The sequence below is a fragment of the Acomys minous genome, assembly GCF_964271855.1.
Source record: "Acomys minous genome assembly, chromosome: 12".
NCBI lineage: Eukaryota > Metazoa > Chordata > Mammalia > Rodentia > Muridae > Acomys > Acomys minous.
In genome coordinates this window covers 78,025,608-78,042,137 of record NC_140493.1, presented here as the reverse complement: position 1 = coordinate 78,042,137, position 16,530 = coordinate 78,025,608, and the positions used below count along the sequence as shown (strand labels likewise).

General features: G+C 47.0%; 1 long non-coding RNA gene across 1 annotated transcript; it reads right to left on the bottom strand.

The window, feature by feature from the left end:
• Window positions 1–8,217: 8,217 nt before the first annotated feature.
• On the bottom strand, window positions 8,218–12,438 carry LOC311579735. Its single transcript, XR_014773235.1, has 5 exons — window positions 12,361–12,438; window positions 12,200–12,262; window positions 11,953–12,085; window positions 9,680–9,921; window positions 8,218–8,497 (listed from the first exon to the last, which is right to left on the bottom strand). It is a non-coding gene; the product is annotated as an uncharacterized lncRNA (long non-coding RNA).
• Window positions 12,439–16,530: the final 4,092 nt, after the last annotated feature.

Here is a 16,530-nt window from a genome sequence, read left to right as displayed (position 1 = left end):
AGAGCTACAAGTCACAGTGACGAGAACAAATGAAAAATTCCCTCCTGTGGTCTGGCCCTGGTCCCCTCACTTAGCCCTGATCACCCAACCAATCAGCTTAAAGGTCACCCTATTAGCCAATCAAGTTTGTACTAATCGCTGTTGCTAAAGTCAGCTTCTGTAAAGAGTATAAAAACTCACTGCTTTTGCTACTCAGGGTTTCCTCCTTCTCAAAGGCAGGTAGACCCCGTCGCAATGGATCAATAAGAGCCTCTTGGGTTTGTACCAATCTTGGTCTCTCACTGGGGCCTCCAGGAAAAGACTCTCCGACACAAGTCTTACATTATTATTCATAACAATGTTTTCTGTTACCTTTTTTTGTCTTTTTGTTTGGTTTTTGGTTTTTCAAGACAGGGTCTCTCTGTGTTAGCCTTGCCTGTGCTAGACTCGCTTGTAGACCAGGCTGGCCTCGAACTCACAGCAATCTGCCTGCCTCAGCCTCCCGAGTGCTGGGATTAAAGGGAAATATTGTTTGCTTTCAGACAGGCTTCACATACTAAAGAGGTGAAAACATCAAAAGATTCAAGGTGGGCCGGGTGTGCTGGCACACATCTTTAATCCCAGCACTCAGGAGGCAGAGGCAGGTGGATCTCTGTGAGTTCCAGAACAGCCTGGTCTACAAAGGCAGGAGCTCAGAAAGAGCCTCACTGCAAAAAGAATTCCAGACCAGCTGGCGTGGTTGCACATGCTATGTGTTTACTCGTTTACTAGTTTTGAACGTGTGTGAGTGTTTTGCCTGAGCACAGGGAGGTCAGAAGAAGGTGTCAGATTCCCTGGGACTAGAGTTACAGGCAGGTCCTCATGAGCTACCATGTGGGTGCTGGGGACCAAGGCCAGGTCCCCTCTGAGAGCAACAAGTGTTCTTAACCACTGAGCCATCTCTCTAACCCAGGAGGCAGAGGCAGACACATCACTGCATGTTCTAAGGTAAACTGGTCTACATAGCTAGTTCCAGAACAGCCAGGGCTACATAGAGAGACCATTTCTTTACACCCACATGAGCCCCACCCCACTCCCAAAAATGCCAAAGAATTCCAGACACTATAAGACATTATGTTTTTTTAATTTTATTTATATATATATTTTTTTTGTTTTTGTTTTTTGGTTTTTGTTTTGGTTTGAGGTTTGTTTGTTTGTTTTTTTTCCGAGACAAGGTTTCTCTGTATAATAGTCCTAGCTGTCCTGCACTCACTTTTGTAGACCAGACTGGCCTCAAACTCACAGCAACCCACCTGCCTCTGCCTCCCAAGTGCTGGGATTAAAGGCATGCGCCACCACGCCCAGCTATGTTTATTTTATTTTATTTTATTTTAGGTTTTTTGAGACAGGGTTTCTCTGTGTAGCCTTGGCTATCCTAGACTTGCTTTGTAGACCATGCTGGCCTTGAACTCACAGAGATCCGCCTGCCTCTGCCTCCCGAGTGCTGTGCGCCTCCATGCCTGGCTAACTATGTCTTTTTTTTTTTCCAGTGAGGCATCCCAGGGGACACAAGAAGCCTGTCTTCACCCTGCCAAGCAAGACGGTAACTGTGGAGGCAAAGCCCCAGTCACACATCCAGAAGGTCAAGGCTGAGATCCAAGACAAGGGAAATATCCCAGCTAGCCAGCAGCTGCTGATAGTCAAGGCAAGCACCTGCTGGGCACCTGCACTCTGTCCTGCTACAGCATCCAGAAAGTGTCTACACTGCAGCTGTGCTGCACCTCCATAATGGCGTCACCCAGCCACCTTCCCTCCAGGTCCAGCAGAAGGCCGACAAAAATGGCTTGTTGCAAATGCCGCATGGGCCTGCATCCCCGAGCTGCCAGAGCCTGCAGGAAGCACTGGCACACACAACCTCAGCCCCAAGACCAGGATCAAAGCAGAGACTTGCCTGCAGGTCATAACCTTGGAGCCCTAGATCAAGTCCCCTTCCATGACAGAAAACAAAGAGGGCCTGTGAGGTGGCACTTGCTGCCAAGTGCGACAATCCAAGTTCAATTCCCGAAACCCAGATGTAGGCCTGACCCTGTGGTCCCATCACTCAGGAGCTGGGTCAATGAATCTGGAGTTGAAGGTCATCCTTAGTTAGCTACGAAACTGGCTCCAAACCAACTGTGTTACACGAGCCTTTTTCAAAAAGGAGCATGCCTGTGAGGGCGATCTGGCTGCCACCCCATTAACTGCCAGGGTGGATTCAGCTGACCTGGCTGGCAAGGCTGGTACCCCTGCTTCCCTCACTGCTGTTGTGTCCCCCTGCAGAAGGCTGTGCTGGGTCTATGGCAGCCCCCTTCCCTGAATAGAGGAGGACCCTGAATAAAGGGTATACCAGTATCTGAGCTTCCCCTAGGACCTCAAAACAGGCTCTCAAAATACAAACACTGGGGCTGGAGAGATGGCCCAGAGGTTAAGAGCACTGTCTACTCCTCCAGAGGTCCTGAGTTCAATTCCCAGCAACCACATGGTGGCTCACAACCATCTATAATGTAATCTGATGCCCTCTTCAGGCCTGTGGGTGTATATGCAGGCAGAGCACTGTATACATAATAATAAAATAAAAATGTAAAAAGTAAATAAACAAACCACTTCAAATCAGAAGGTTCACAGATGGTGACTAAGGTGCATTTGTAACGAGAATAATATGCTTTCCTCCACCCATTTACATAGGAATTACGAAAGGATGCTCTGCTACTCTGATGGACCCTTTTACTTTCCTGTCCAGCATCCATTCACCTTTCCCTTAGTTAATAGCACAATAATTTTCTTCCAGGTACACACTTGCAGTCTCACTCTGAAGGCAAAAATCCAGCTTTGGAAAAAGCTCAAACTGTGTTAGGCCTATGCATGCATTCCATCTCCATGGTTTTCAGGCCGAGTTCATTAACGAACTTAGAACCCAGAAACCAATGAGACATAAGAACACATGCTGGGCAGCCAGGCCAACACATGCTGGGCAGCCAGGTGTGGTGGCGCACTCCTTTAATCCCAGCACTCCAGAGGCAGAGGCAGGTGGATCTCTGTGAGTTCGAGGCCAGCCTGGTTTCTCTACAAAGTGAGTCTAAGACAGCAGGGGCTGTTACACAGAGAAACCCTGCTCGAAAAACTAGAATTCTGTGTGCGTGCCTGTGTGTGTACATGCATGTGAGTGTGAGTGTGTGTGTGTGTGTGTGTGTGCTAGCACTCATCAGGAGAAGAGAGTCATTCCTACCAGTGGAGCTACCGACAGAAAGATCTTCTCAGGACCCTGCGTTCAGCGATGTAACAGCCTGTCATACCATTCTGCTACCAGGGATGAAACCGTGTAAAGAGGAAGCCACGCAGTGTCCACTGTAGCCCAGTTGGCCTCAAACGGTCAGCAGTCCTGCTGCTGCTTCTCCTGTGCTGGGATTTTGCCTGCTCTCGTGTTGCGGCTTTGCGGATCTGTTCTACAGGTGCTTACATACAACGTCAGCGCAGGGTTCTTTTGGCTTGCTTACTGTTGCTTTTGTGTTTCTGCAAAGGGCCTCACTGTGCCTCATACACTGGTCTGGAGCTCATACAGTCCACTGGCCTCTAACTGATGGCATTCCTCCTGCCTCAGCCTTCCCAGTTCTGGAACTGCAGGCATGAGGAAACACGCCCAGCACTTTAAACCTCTTAAATGTTATTTGTTCATTTCTTTTCTTGTGCGTACCAGCTTTGCGCACTCAGACGTGTCTACCGCCTCATGACCCTTCCCTTTCTTGTTGTGTTTAGGCCTCAGGAACATGATGTGAGAGGAAAAGTATGTTAAATGTTCGGCGAGCTGTTTCAAAACTCTTTTTTTTTTTTTACTTTTATTGAATGTCTGTGATTTACACTTCATGCACCAATATCCCTCTCCTCCCCCCCCAATAAAAATAAAACAAACAAAAAATCTTGTCACAGAAGCTAGCTGTAGTGTATCACGCAGTATAGCCTTTTGTCCACATATGTTTGTTTCAAACTTTTTGTTTTGTTTTGTTTTTGTTTTTATTTTTCAAGACAGGGTCTCTCTGTGTTAACCTTGGCTGGTTCCTTAACAATTAGATTGTATTATGAATTTATTAAACAAAAGTATTTTCCTTACAACCTGACTACCCTAAAGAAGAGGGAAAGGAGGTTAAAGAGAACAAGAATAAACCTTCCAGGGGTTGGAGAGATGGCTCAGAGGTTAAGGGCACTGACTGCTCATCCAGAGGTCCTGAGTTCAATCCCCAGCAACCGCATGGTGGCTCACAACCATCTATAATGTGATCTGATGCCTTCTTCTGGCCTGCAGGTGTACAAGCAGACAGAACACTATATTCATAATAATAAATAAATAAATCTTTTTTTAAAAAACAAACCAAAGAATAAATCTTCTGCGTATCAACTCCATGGAACAATCCCTAGGTGTCTCCGGGCCTGCAGGCAGATCCTCACCCTCATGGTCCAATCCTGCAGCATTCTCTGTCACATTCTCTGTCATCTCTCTGCCTGCTGCCCCTCCCAGTCGTCCGCACCCCTGGTCTCGCTCCTCCGGTTCCCTCCTCCCATAGAAGGTCGATTTGCTGGTGTCCCTGGTCCTGTCCTTAATCTGTGGGCCCAAATGATTCCTCTCAGTCTATCCCAGATGCTTCTCTCAGTGGAAGATCAGAGGTGCGTCAATGAGGCCAAGCCCACCAAGACTACTTTCACCTGGGGCCCAATCACGTTCCTTCCACACAAGTGCATCGATGTGAGTTCGAGGCCAGCCTGGTCTACAAAGTAAGTCTAGGTCATCCAAGGCTACACTGAGAAACTCTGTCTCAAAAAGAAAAAAAAAAAGTCATAATGAAACATTATTATATATAATTACATGATAATACAAAATTAAAGAAAGCAGACGACAATCATGTTTTCTCTCACACACGCATGCACTCCTTCGGGGAAATGAACAACAATCTGAAGGCAGATGGACGAAAGTGGATGGGAGTGGGGGAGGAAGAGAAGAGAAAAATTATGATTCATAGATGTATAAAATTAGCACTGCGGGGGGACCATTATTCTGTACAAATGATAAGAGTTGATTAAGACAGGCAGTGGTGGTGCACTTCTTTAATTCTAGCACTCTGGAGGCAGAGGTGGGCAGATCTCTGGCTCAAGGACAGCCTGGTCTACAAAGTAAGTTCCAGGGCAGCCAAGGTGGGTTCTCTTTCCTACCTCCCCACACCAACCCTACCCGCCTCAAACCCCCCCCAATACTAGGTAGGAGAGATAGAAGATTAGAGGGGGAATGGCACGTCAATATTGTTAAGACTACTTACTGCTGTTTAGGGGTGTCAAGTTCCTTGGAGCAAATTCGATCTACATAGTCAGAACATCTCCAACCAGCAACCAGCAATCCAGCAACCAGCAACCAGCAACAGCCAACAGCCAACAGAAGCCGCAGCCGCCGCTGTAGCCCCTCTCAGGGCTCTAGGATTTATCATACACTTGCAGAAACTATCTGCAGCTGACAAAAATCATACCCCTGCCAGAGCACGAGACAAATCATAGTTATCGACTGTGGACAATCTGAAGCAGCCCCATATCCCACACCTGGGATTAAAAATATATTCACAAAGTATTCTGGTGTTTTTGTTTGCTTGTTTTTTTAATTTTTTAGGTTTTTCGAGGCAGGGTCTCTCTGTGTAGCCTTGGCTGTCCTAAACTCACTTTGTAGACCAGGCTAGCCTCGAACTCACAGAGATCCACCTGCCTCTGCCTGAGATTAGAAGTGTACACCACCACACCTGGCCCATTTGGGTGTTTTTAAAGAAAACAACATTCTTTTTTTTTTTTTTTCCAGAGCTGAGGACCAAACCCAGGGCCTTGCACTTACTAGGCAAGCGCTCTACCACTGAGCTAAATCCCCAACCCCAAAAACAACATTCTTACTATACAGGGCTCCACAGAGAAACTCTGTCTCTAGAAACCAAACAAATGAAAAGAACAGGCAATGTATGGGATGGCTCAGATGGTAAAGTGCTTGCATGCAAGCATGAGGTTCTGAGTTTAATCTCCTAGAACTCATGTAAAAAAAAAAAATCCAGGCACTGTGGCCTACACCTACAATTCCAGTACTGGGGAGCCAAAGACAGGAAAACCCTTTGGACTCTCCAGCCAGTCAGTCTACCTGGATCCGCAAGCTCCAGTTAGAATCCTTGTCTCAAAAAATAAGATGAGCCAGGCAGTGGTGGCACACACCTTTAATCCCAGCACTCGGGAGACAGAGGCAGGTAGATCACTGTGAGTTCGAGGCCAGCCTGATCTACAGAATGAGTCCAGGACAGCCAAGGCTACACAGAGAAACCCTGTCTCAAAGAAAAACAAAAACAAAAACAAAAACAAAAAATAAAATAAAGGTGAAAAACTATTGAGAATACCTGATGTCAACTTCGGGCTTCCACTCATGCATGCACATAAACACATGTGCACACAGGCACATTAAACTTCCAGAATTAATAGGTGGGAAGGAAAATGGAAAGGAACCAAGTTCGGTTCCCAATACTAACGTCAGCTGGCTCACATCCACCTATATACTATGAGCTCCATGAGATCCAGTGATGCCCTCTGTATGCCATGGGCACCCACACCCATACACACACACACACACACACACACACACACACACACACACACACACACACACACACCTATAATAGTAAAAATAAAACCTCCAAAATAGTGAAATCAATAGGAAAGTATGGCTTACTCATTACTCTTTGTTTTTTAAGATGTATTTATTTATTATGTATACAGTGTTCTGCCAGCAGAGGGCGCCAGATCTTATTCTAGATGGTTGTGCGCCACCATGTGGATGATGGGAATTGAACTCAGGAGAGCAGCCAGTGCTCTTAAGCCTCTGAGCCATCTCTCCAGCCCACATTCACAACTCTTAACAGCAGCAAGAAGGGATGAACTTTTAGGAGGTGTATCAGACGTTGCATACCTTCCTTCACTCACAGGGAACAACCTACCCACCCCTTTCCTAAACTCCTCTGCCTACAAGCCACCGGGGAAAATAGTCTATGTAGCAGTGCAAACTTTCTATGTCCACCCCAGCTCTGAATAATGACATGGAGACTTAGATTTACTTGTATTAGCTTTAGACCTTAGCTTACTGTTGTTCCCAACTACCTCTTATAACCTATTTTTAGTTTTATGATTATTTATTTATTCATTTGGTTCTTCAAGACAGGGTTTCTCTGTGTAGCCTTGGCTGTCCTAGACTTGCTCTGTAGACCAGGCTGGCCTTGAACTCACAGCAATCCACCTGCCTCTGCCTCCCGAGTGCTGGGATTAAAGGCGTGGGCTACCACCCCGCCTGCCACATGTTTTTTTTTTTTACCTGAGTTTCATACAATTGATTTCTTCCTTGTCTCATAGGCAAATGATCTCACCTGAGACTCCACCCCTGAATTCCTATCTCTGCTGGAAGTCCTGCCTCCTCTCTTGCCTTTGCTATAGGCCGTTCCGCTCTTTATTCAACCAATCAGAAGTTGATGGAGAACAAAGTTTACAAAGCAGTGCTACACGTGATGCTTAACAGTACCAAAGTTTGGTCTGTACTCAGCTCCCCACTGGTACAGAAATCACCATTGGAATAATACAATCTTTACACAGTGCGCAAAAGCATCACTCCAGCAGATTTGTGAGACAGAATGAAAGTTGATGGGGCTTCTCTGTGCAACAGCCCTGGCTGTCCTGGACTCACTTTGTAGACCAGGCTGGCCTCAACCTCAAAGAGACCCACCTGCTGTAGGCTCAATTTTCTTAACAGATATATTTTATTACAAACTTATTAACCGAGAGCACATCACTTATAACCCGACTAACAGAAACAATAGGAGAAGAAGCTTAAAGAACACAATAACAAAACCATGGCCGGGCATGGTGGCACACACCTGTAATCTCAGCACTTGGGAGGCAGAGGCAGGTGGATCACTGTGAGTTCGAGGCCAGCCTGGTCTACAAAGTGAGTCCAGCCCAACCAAGGCTACACTGAGAAACCCTGTCTCGAAAAACCACACACACAAAAACAACAACAACAACAAAACCATAAGGATATCAGTTCTGAGGAATGAGTCTCCTGGTGTAATCAGCAGGATTTCTTCTGCTGGAACCTGGAGTAAGCAGAACCCGGAACCTCAGCAGGAGCCCGGAGTCTCAAGCCTTCCCTCAAGCAGTTCTCTGTAGGCACATCTAGAAGTAGAGAGATGAACAGCACCCACATGGCAGCTCACAACTGTCTGTAATTCCAGTTCCAATGCTCTGACACCCTCACACCAATGCACATAAAATAAAATAAAATAAAATAAAATATTTTTTAAAAAAAAGAACTGTACAGAGGGTTGTCTCTGATGGTCATCTGGAGTATTCTAGGGATGTTTGGCTTCCAATTTCTTCCTTCTTCAAGAACTATGGATTCCCAGGTGTCTTAGCCTTCTGGTGTTTTGGTAAACCACCCTGACAAGGCAATCTAGGAATGAAGGGTTTATGTTGTTAGCTCACAGTTCAAGTCCCTCCCTGTGGTAAAGTGACGGGGCAGAGGCAGCTGGCCACATTGCTTCTAAAGCCAAGGAGTGCTGCGTAAAGCCAGCTTTGTCCTTTGTATACGGTATAGAATCCAAACCCGGGAATAGCCACCCGGTTTTAGGTTTTGTCTCCTCACCTCAGTTGTCCTGATCCGCGTACTCTCTCGCTCGCGCGCATGTACAGAGGCTAAGCAATCCCTCACAGGTGTGCTTTGCTCTCAGGGTATTCCAGACCAGTCAAGCTGATAATTAACACTAGCCATGCGCCCCACCCCCACCCCCTAAGCCCACAAAACATCTGTGTGTACTCTCTTGGCCTGATCTTAGTCACATGATCATATCTAATTCACATTTTTAAAAATTTTCTTGTTATAGCCGGGCGGTGGTGGCGCACGCGTTTAACCCCAGCACTCGGGAGGCAGAGGCAGGTGGATCGCTCTGAGTTCGAGGCCAGCCTGGTCTACAAAGTGAGTCCAGGATGGCCAAGGCTACACAGAGAAACCCTGTCTCGAAAAACCAAAAAAAAAAAAAATTTTTTTTTTCTTGTTATTTGTTTGTTCGTTTGTTTTTATTTTTTCCAGGCAGGGTTTCTGTGTAACAGAGCCCTGGCTGTCCTGGACTCTCCTTGTAGACCAGGCTGGCCTCAAACTCACAGAGATCTGTCTGCCTTTGCCTACCAAGTGCTACAGCCGCTGCCGCCGCCACCATCACCTCCCGGCTAATTCACATATTTAATATAAAAAGACTGGCAGTTTATGCTAAACCTCCCAAACAGTGTAAACAAAATGGGATCTGCTATTCTAATTCCTGAGTGTCTCATGGAACCAGTGGTCAGGATGCCAGCCAGGCTCAATGAGACCTGGGAGGGGACTGGTCAGGGACCAAGGAATTCACTTTCTTTGTCTTTCTAGGAGCAGGAAGAGTCTCAACTAAGCCACTCTCCGTGACTAGGTTTTGTTTGCCCATTGGCTCACACTCTCTCAACACTTCCCAAGGGCTAGGACTTTCCCAGGTAAAGAAGGGAAGGGAGAAAAATAAAATAAAATAAAAAAATAAATAAAATAAAATAAAAAAGAAGGGAAGGGGGAATTGAACAAAAAGTGCACGTCTGGTCCCCTTGAGTCTACCTGTCCTTTCAATTCCAAAGGCTCTTCCTGTCTCTGCTCTTCCTGTTTCTGCTCCTCGATTCCTCACCGGGAGAGGGCCAGGTGCTACGACCAGCTGCAAGTTTCAGGTCGGGGCTGTTCTGGTTCCCAGGCCAGCTCCAGACCTAGGAGAGCCCCAGGCACCACTGAGCAGCAGGTGAGGCAAAGGTTGCGACATCCCAGCAGAATAGCGTCTCTATTTCTGTGCTCCAGGGACCCTGCAGCTGTGCAGAGATGTTTGTGAGGTTCCAGGTAGATCTAGAGAGCTGAGTCATCCTTGCAGCTTGACAGTCCTGGCCTCCGTGCCAAAAGTTAAAAAGCTAAAGGGCTGGAGTGCAGTGACTCACGCCTTCAATACCAGCACTTGGGAGGCTGAGGCTGGTGAATCGCTGTGAGTTCGAGGCCAGCCTGGTCTACAGAGTGAGTCCAGGACAGCCAAGGCTACACAGAGAATCCCTGTCTCCATAAATAAAAATAAACAGGGCTGGAGAGACGGCTCAGTGGTTAAGAGCACTGCCTGCTCTTTGAAAGGACCTGGGTTCAATTCCCAGCACCCACATGGCAACTCACAATTGTCTCCAAGGTCTGACACCCTCACATCAATGCACATGAATTAAAATTAAATAAAAATATTTTTAAAATAAAAAATAAAAACAAACAAACAAAATTAAACAAACAGAAGTTGGAAAAAGGAGACCCAGCACACAAGCAGGTCGGGAAAGTATATTAGTGAAGATGAAATCCAGAGGAGGCCCAGGCAGTAGGGATGGTGGCTCCAGTAATGCCACTAGAACCCAGCCCTCTTTATCCAGTGTCACCTACAGTGCCAACTCCACAAGCTTCACCAAGTGGCGCAAGAGAAACAGCTTCCCTTAGCTCACTCTTTTTATCTTTGCTTTTCTCTTTCTTCCTCCTCCTTATTCCTCCTCTTCCTCTTCCTCTTCCTCTTCCTCCTCTTGGTTTTTCAAGACAGGGTTTCTCAGTCAGGTGTGGTGGCACTCACCTTGAATCTCAGCACTCAGGAGGCAGAGGCAGGCAGATCGATGTGAGTTCGATGCCAGCCTGGTCTACAAAGTGAGTCTAAGAAAGCCAAAGCTACACAGAGAAACCCTGTCTCAAAAAACAAAACAAACAAAACAAAACAAAAAAGACAGGGTTTCCCTGTGTAGCCCTGGGAATCTTAGAACTCTCTCTCTCTCTCTGTAGACTAGGCTGAACTCAAACTTACAGAGCCTTCTGCCTCCCAAGTGCTGGAATCAAAAATATGTACCATTCCACTACCGTCTGGTCTCCTAGCTCTTTGTTTCTTTTTTTGGTTTTTCAAGATGGGATTTCTCTGGGTAGCCTTGGCTGTACTGGACTTGCTTTGTAGACTGGGCTAGCCTCGAATTCACAACTATCTGCCTGCCTCTGCCTCAGGAGTGAAGGAATTAAAGGCGTGTGCTGCCATGCCCAGCCCCCCAGCTCTTTCTAAACTACAAAACCTTATTAGAGGGCTGGAGAGATGGCTCAGAGGTTAAGAGTACTGTCTGCTCTTCCAAAGGTCCTGAGTTCAATTCCCAGCAACCACATGGTGGCTCACAACCATCTGTAATGAGATCTGGTGCCCTCTTCTGAAACCTTTGCCAAGCCTGTGTGTTTGCCAAGTCAGTCACACTGGATTTTCTTTTTCTTTTTTCTGCAGTCCCGGGGATAGAATCCAGCACCCCACACATGCAAGGCAAGGGCTCTACAACTAAGCTACATTATCAACCCCTGTTTCTCGAGACAGGATTTTTTTTGTGTAGTCCTGGTCATCCTGGAACTCACTCTGTAGACCAGGACAGCCTCAAACTCAGAGATCCACCTACCTCTGCCTCCCTAGTGCTGGGATTAAAGGTGTATGCCACCAATGCCTGGGTTGAAACCACATCTTTTTGTTTGTTTGTTTGTTTGTTTGGTTGGTTGGTTGGTTTTGGATTTTCAAAACAGGGTTTCTCTGTTACACAGAGCCCTGGCTGTCCTGAACTCTCTTTGTAGACAAGGCTGTCCTTGAACTCACAATTGATCCTCTTGCCTCTTCCTCCCAAGTGCTGGGATTAAAGGCTTGTGCTACCACACTGGGCTTCAACCCACATCTTAAAGCCAACAGTTCTCAACTACAGGCAGTGTTTTTCCCAAAGGGACAATTAGCAACATCCAGAGACAGTGACAGCTGTCACAACTGGGAGAGTGCTGCTGGCACCTAGTGGGTAGATGTTGGATTTACTACTGACCATGGCTGAATGCAGGGCAATCTCCCACAGGAGAGCGGACAGTGGAGAATGGTGCTGACAGCAGGCCTTCTCCTCTGTGGCCTCCCACAGGATGAGACCCCAGATGAGCCCAGAAGAAGTTGGTCGTGAGTGGCTGGAGAGGCAGAAAAGATTATGGGAAAAATGTTCTTCTCAAAAGCCAGAGGAAGATTTTCAAAAGCATGCATAATCAAGAGTGTCAAGTGATACAGGGGTCAAGTGAACTTACCTGTGGCTCAATGGTAGAGGTCTAACCTAACATGCATGAAGGCCCTGGGTTCAACTCCCAGCACTGCAGAAGGAAAAGAGATCACCCATTGAATGTATCCAAAGGGTTACACCTTACCGTTGCCCAAGATGCTCCGGGAGAGTAGTGTGGGTAAACCATACATGAGGGAGTGAGGACTGTGGGGAGCGACAGCAAAGAGGCTCTGATCCAACACAGGATGGTCAACTGGGACCCTCATCTGTGAAAAGGAGAAAGGCAGCTAAAGGGTGAACAGAACATAGATTGACTTTAATTGTGTGTTTTTGTGTGTGTGTGGGTATGTGAAGGTGTGAGTGCTCTCAGAGCTCAGGAGAAAGTGTCAGGTCACCCTGAAGTCGGAGTGACAGCCATCTGTGAGCTACCCAGTGTGGTTACAGGAAACCCATTTTGGGTCCACAAGTCCCTCTTAATCCTTGAGCCATCTCTCCAGCCTAGAGACCATCATTTTTTGTTTGTTTGTTTTTGTTTTTTGTTTTTCGAGACAGGGTGTCTCTGTGTCGCCTTGGCTGTCCTGGACTCACTTTGTAGACCAGGCTAGCCTCGAACTCACAGCGATCTGCCTGCCTCTGCCTCCCAAGTGCTGGGATTAAAGGCGTGCGCCACCACCACCTGGCCAAGAAGAACCTTTTATGTGCCTATAAAGCATTGGGGATCCTGGACTCATCCTGAGTACAGATCCTGACTCATAAAGTCTGGAGTAAGAGTACCCAAGAGCTACTGTGTCCCCCATTAGAATTAGAGTCTTGGGCTGGTGAGATGGTTCAGAGGTTAAGAGCACTGGCTGCTCTTCCAAAAGGTCTAGAGTTCAATTCCCACCCACCACATGGTGGCTCACAACCATCTATAATGAGATTACCGAGGAGGCTGGCACAGCGATTGTGAGTTCAAGGCCCGGGCTGCACAGCAAACGCCTGGGTCACACAACGTACAGAGAGACAGAGATGCAATTGTTAGGGGTGAATGTGGAGACGCGTTCCCAAAGGCCCAGAACGGGAGGAGGTGAGTTGTAGCAAGACGGTCCCCGGAACCCGTTGAGTTTAAGGCCAGGCTGAGCAATACAGCAAGAGCCCGCTTCTTTGTTTCTTCCTTAAAAAAAAAAAAAAGATTTATTTATTTATTGTGTATACAGTGTTCTGCCTGCATGTTCATTCTGCATATGGGAGAAGACAGATGGATTGAAAAAGTGTGGTCCAAATGTCCTGGAGGGCTTCTGGGAAAAAAACCTGCTTTATTAGTGCTTGACGAGCTCAGAGCACATATTAGACCAGGCTGGTCTGGAAACTCAGAACTCAGCCTGCTTCTGCCTGCTCAAGTGCTGGGGTCATCGGTGTGGGTAAGACAGGGCCTAACTAGGTGGCTCTCACTGGTCTCTAATTCACTGTGCCCCTCCCCCACATGCTGTTTTAAGGGATCACGTGTGTAGAAAACCGAGTGAAGGGTGACAAGGGTAATGGAGAGACCAGCTCTGCCAGACCGTAGAGTAATAGAGATAAAAGAAGGTGATGAGTCCAGGACAGCGAGAGCTACACAGAGCAACCCTGTTTCAAAAGACAAAAACAAAAAAACAAAAAACAAAAACAAAAAACAAAAAACTGGCCATGCAGGCAGAACACTGTATACACAATAAATAAATAAATCTTTTTTTTTTTTAAGATTTATTTATTACATACCGTGTTCTGCCTGCACGTACACCTGCTCACCAGAAGAGGGCATCAGATCTCACTCTAGATGGTTGTGAGCCGCCATGTGGTTTCTGGGAATTGAACTCAGGACCTCCGGAAGAGCAGGCGGCGCGCTTAACCACTGAGCCATCTCTCCAGCCCAAATAAATAAATCTTTTTTTGCTCTTGCTGTGTTGCTCAGCCTGGCCTCAAACTCAACGGGTTCCGGGGACCGTCTTGCTACAACTCACCTCCTCCCGTTCTGGGCCTTTGGAAACGTGTCTCCACATTCACCCCAACAATTACATCTCTGTCTCTCTGTACGGTGTGTGACCCAGGCGTTTGCTGTGCAGCCCGGGCCTTGAACTCACAGTCGCCGTGCCAGCCTTCTCGGTTATGAGATTGTAGGCATGCATCAGGGTGTCTGGCTCACAGTCTTGTTCTGTTTTGTTTTCAAGGCAGGGTCTCATGTAGCCCAGGCTGGTCTCCAGCTGTCCCTAAACTCACTGCATAGCCAAGGCCAGCCTTGAAACCACGGTAGTCTTCCTGCTAAGCACTAGGATTGCTCGAGTGAGCCACCCGGCCGGCCATGTGCGTGCTGTGGATGTATTATCCTTGTCCTTCGTCCACGTCCTCATTTTTCCCCTTGTAGTAGGGATTGAACTCTGGGCCGCATACATGCTAGGCAGGCACTCGGCCTTTCAGCTCGCTCTCAAACTCCAGGCTGTCTATCCTCTTCACTCATGTCTGTCTAACAGGACACAGCTCAAGGCATGGGTCAGCAAACAGTATCCCACAAGCCAAATCTGGCCTTGTACCTACGTTTGTTTGTTTGTTTGTTTTAATTTTACTTTTTTGTGCCTACCAGTTAACAATAGTTTTTATTTTTTTAACTGATCACATTTTAAGTCATGCGGATAGCTGTACAATAACCCTGATTGTGCCTGTTGGATCCTCCAAAAAAAACCTAAACTATTCACCTGTTTTTTTTCCTTATTTAAAAAAACAAAAACAAAAAAACTTTTCCATTTCTTGATTAGATTGGTACGACAGCTAAAAAATACTCCGCGTTTGTTTTCCACAGGCCTCTCACTATTACCCGAATGCTGGTGCGGTCTTTCATTACGTGGACTGTAATAACCAGTTCAGCAATTCAGCTTCCTATACAGAGTTCAAAGGAAACCAGAGGCATGGGTCATCTCCTCCTGAAGTTTGCCTCTGTGGACTTCTTCCTATTGTTTGTTCAATTGGCTGCTACTTGGAGTGGGGAGTGGGTGAGGGTGAGGGTGAGGGTGGGGTGGGGGAGGGGTGGGGTGGGAGAGGGGTGGGAGTTAGGGTGGGGGAGGGGATGGGGTGGGGGTGGGGGTGGGGGACGACCTCACACGCCTTTAATCCCAGCATTTAGAAGGTGGAAACAGGAAGAGTACCATGGCTTCAGTGCCTGCCTGGCTACATAGTTCTAGAACTCACCGGGCTACCGAGGAGACCTTGTCTCAGTAAATAAAGGAGTAAACAAATACCAAATTGGGGCTGGCGAGATGACTCAATGGGTAAAACTTGGTCAAAGCATAGAGGATATGCATTTGAATTCTAGAGCCCACAAACAGCCACACCCAGTCACGTGCATTTGGACGTCCAGTGCTTTTCATCACAAGGTGGGAGGCTGAGAGCGAAGAATCCATGGAAGCTTGTGGGCCAGATAGCCTGGGAGGCAAGGACCAACACCTAAGGGCCTCCCACACCCACAGATTGCTATGTATTTACACATGAACACATACATACAAACATATACTTGGTTTAAAAAAAAAAATAAGACTAGGAGCTGTAGAGATGGCTCAGTGGTTAAGAGCACTGTCTGCTCTTCCAGAGGTGCTGAGTTCAATTCCCAGCAACCACATGGCGGCTCTCAACCATAATGTGATCTGGTGCTATATTCTGGCCTGTGGGTGTACATGCAGTCAGAACACTGTATATATAATAATAAATAAATCTTAAAAAAAAAAAAAGACTAGCCAGGCAGTGGTGGTGCACGCCTTTAATCCCAGCACTTGGGAGACAGAGGAAGGCGGATCTCTGTGAGTTTGAGGCCAGCCTGGTCTACAGAGCGATTCCAGGACAACCAGGGCTACACAGAGAAACCCTGTTTCGGGGAGGAAAAAAAAAAAAGACTACATTGCTGCTGTGATGCTGTGTCTCTTCTCCCTGGGATTTTCTGTTTGCTCTGGTCTCTGCTTCAGGAACAAGGCATTATAAACACACATGCGTCATTCCTGGGAAACTGTTCCTAAGATAAGGAGGTTTTGCAAGTGCTGCAGGAGCTGCTGCCTGCACTAGTGAAATGTTGAGTTAGGACAGAACCTCAGCATAGATAGTTCTGCTTTTGTGACCTCCATGTCTGTCCTCAACTCTGCAGTTACTTCAGAAACTATTGCCTTAGTAGTATCAGGAGAGATCATGGGATCTGCAGAGAAGGCTCAGTGGCTAAGAGTGCAAGTTGCTTTTGCAGAGAACCCAGGTTCAGTTCCCAGCACTCACACAGTGGTTGACAAAGGCCCTAACTCCAAGTCCAGGGATCTGATGCCCTCCTCTGACTTTTGAAAACACCAGGCATGTGAGAGGTGCGTGTACAAC